Genomic DNA, 3,739 nt, shown 5'->3' on the forward strand with positions numbered 1-3,739 from the left:
GCCGTCGCCGCAGCTCCGCCGCCCCTCGTCAGACCTCGCCGCTGCCGGAGGTAGCCACCCGTGCCGCCGCCGGTTTTCATCGGAAAATTGTGGGTTTTTTTGGAAACCGCGGTTTGTTTTTTTATAGATCGGTTTAGTTTTTTTCCGGTTTATTTATTTTGCGGACGTTCGTCTGTATGTTCGTTTTAACAAACGGTTTTCGTCATTTAACCGCAGACAGCGAACGTTCGTTCGTTAGTCTGTTCGTCAGTTTTTCTTTTTCTTGGATTTTTCGCGATTATTTTCGATCGCGATTTCAGATCTGTTTTTCGTTTTAGTATAACTTTTCGCTCGTTTATCGGAATCAGGCGATTCAAGCGCCTAGAGTTTCGTCTCGAAACCCTCTTTCTGATTAACCAACTCAAACAAGTTTTTGCTACTGTAAAAATTTGACTTAGGTCCAGATTAGTAAATGAAGCTTGTTTCTTTCGCCGTTTGAGTTTCGTTGCTTCGTTCGATTTGATTCTTTTTGCAAACCAGAGTTCTTAAGTTGAACTTTCTGGTTAGATCTCTTATTTTAAGTTTTATTCGTGCACCCTTGCTTGATTGCTAATGTATGTATTGTTTGTTTGCGATAGAGTACCCGGCGTGCGAAGCGTGCTACTACGAGTCTCTAGGTTTCACGGATCATCAGCAAGGCAAGTAATACTTTGATCATACCTCTTTACCACTCAGTTTTATTGCATTAGATCAATCCTGCAACTATTGCATGATTAGGATCTGATTAAAATGTGGGTTTTGGGAAGTAGATGAGGTAGTACCTATTGCCCTGTTTATATCAAACCATTGGGAGTTACTTCTATGTTTGCTTATATTGCTATGCTATGCTCGTAGACGTGGATTGGGTTTGAGTGAATTTTTGCATGACAGATGTGAGATTGTTAATTAATGGTTCAACTTAAGGTTGCTACTTTAATTTACATCTGGGTGGATTGAGGCACCTGGAGAACCCAGTGTTGCCTGTATTTTTGGATATCCCGGAGTACCCGTGTGATCATCCTATGGACCGCCACCCAGACTCAAAGGGATCATGAGATTTTTCATGCTAGAAACTTCCGTGTGCAGCCACAAGCTATTATGGGCTCTAGCATAGTTGAGTAGGTTACATGACCTCTTGAAGAGGTCGGCTAGCAGATGTAGGGGAAAGTAGGTGTAACTGTCCACCCGGAGTAAAGAGTATTGTTTCTGAAAGACTGTGTCTCGGTCATCCGTTTCTCAAACACCATGTAGTGCGAGAAATCAAGCGGAGGAGATCGAGTCTTGTGGGGAAAAGTACGCAAACCTCTGCAGAGTGTACAATCTAATCATGGTTAGCTGTGTCCCCGGTTATGGACATCTTGAGTATCTAGTTCTTGGATTATCATGTGAATCTCATCATCATGTTACTTAATTTAATTTGATTGGGTTAATCACGTTCTTAATTGGGATTGAGTTGGAGGTACCATCTCAATGTTTAACAACCACCATGATAGTTAAATAAAATTTATTCCTTTGTGGTAGGAAAAAATTGGCTTTTCGCAAAACTGTAACCATAGAGCTTTCCACCAGCCAAACATGCATGTAGTGATAGCATTATTCTGTTCATTACTCTCTATGTGTTACATTGCCAGCATATTCCATGTGCTGGCCCGTTTTCGGGCTGCAACGTATCATGTTGCAGACTTTTCAGACGACGAGTAAGGTGCCATAGGTCGTGGTCTTATACTCAGTGATGTCGTTGGAGTTGATGGACTCACTTTATATTCCAAGCCTTCCGCTGTTATCGTTTTTAGATGGCCTTAAGCCGTATTTATTGTATTAATTTCTCTTTTGAGACATTCGATGTAATAAGTGTGTGATTGCTACTCTGTTATAAATCCTTCAAGTACTATGTGTGTCAGCATTACCGATCCAGGGATGACACTGATGCACAAAGACTAGACTGTTTGAGGTCTGGTCGCTACAAAGATGGTATCAGAGCACACGCTGACTATAGGACACGACCACTAAGATAAAGCCCTAGATTACTACTCTCTTCTCATTTCTGACTCCTCTCCTCTCTTCCACTCTTTTAGGATGGCGGATGCAAGGAACAAGTTCGCGCAACCGGATGAGGATACACCTTTTGGACGACACTTAAAGGAAGTTACTAAGTACCTGAACATCAGAATACCAAGCTTCACCGGAACCTACAACGCCACACTACTAGAAGAGGAGCGCTGGATGATTCAAGTTCAAGTTCCAGGAAGGACGTTCATGCCAGTCACTGAGCCCATAGAGTTTTCCTTTGATGCACCAACCTGGAGTCTAGGAAAGAGCATGGCAGCCCACATCACCATGGGACGCATTGGAGAAGTGTACCACAATGATCTCAAGGATACTATCTATCAGATTTGTGGGCGCCGAGACGAGCAATGGGAGATGATCAGTACCAGGAAGGATAGATCTATTGCAGCTTTCATTCAGGAGTTAAACCAGCACATTCGTCGCCAGGAGAACCAGATGTGCGCAGACATGATAGAACTGAAGAAGGCAAAGACAAGGATCATGGAACTGGAGGAAGAACTCAAGGCTACACGCGAGGATTATATGGAGGAAATCGTCGCAGTAGTGGAGAAGAATAATGACCTGGTAAAGAAGCTAGGAGTTTTTCATGGGAGACCCAGCACCAGGAGGAGATGATGACGATTCTACTTGCCCGGAGAACTACATCATCATCGACGACACCGACTCGGACCCCAGTGATGATGATTGGGAGGATGAAGCCGGAGCAGATATCATGGAGTCTTCGACTGAGCAATTTTTCAAGTAGACCACCAAATTAGTAGTAGTATTCCACCATGTATATAGTATAGTCCAAGCACTTTGTAACGATAGTTAGATCGATTGTATGCCTTGTTTGAATTGATTGGAGTGATATGATTGTGTTTGTCTCATGTGCATATGGGTATTGTTTTCCCTCTAGACCTCATTCTATCCTATTTTCTCATCTTTTCTAAAACCCATCAGATGCCTCCGAGACGCGACACCGGATTTGTTTTCCCACCGGAGATCACTCAGTTGATTCAGCAGCAGAATGCCCTGATGCAAGCGCTAGTTCAGAACCAAGGCAACAACAACAACAACCCACCACCACCACCACCTGTTGATCACTTAGCCCATTTTCTTAGGCTAAATCCGCCGGTGTTCTCCAGTAGCACCGAGCCGATTGTGGAAGATGATTGTCTCTGCAAGGTTGGAAGGGAGCTGACCACTGCAGGATGCACAGATGCGGAGAGAGTGCGTTTTGCCGCACATCAGCTTGATGGACCCGCAACATCATGGTGGGAGAATTACACAGCCACTCACCCCATTGACACCGTCACATGGGACCAGTTTCAGCAAGCTTTCCGTACTGCCCACGTTTCAGCAGGAGCTATGGCCATGAAGAAGTGTGAGTTTCGCAACTTACGCCAAGGAGGACGTACCGTTGGCCAATATGTGGAGGATTTCAGTAAGTTAGCACGTTATGCCCCAGATGACGTTGCTACGGATGCAGCTAAGCAGGAGAAGTTTCTGGAAGGACTGAATGATGAGCTGAGCATGCAGTTGATGGTGGCAACTTTTAACAACTACCAGGAGTTGGTAGATAGAGCTCTCATGATTGAAGGGAAGCAGCAGCAGATTGAGAGTCATAAGAGGAAGTATGGACAAGGAAAGTACAGTACAGGAGCTCACCAGA

The sequence above is a fragment of the Triticum aestivum genome, chromosome 3D, assembly GCF_018294505.1.
Source record: "Triticum aestivum cultivar Chinese Spring chromosome 3D, IWGSC CS RefSeq v2.1, whole genome shotgun sequence".
NCBI classification, from domain to species: Eukaryota; Viridiplantae; Streptophyta; class Magnoliopsida; order Poales; family Poaceae; genus Triticum; species Triticum aestivum.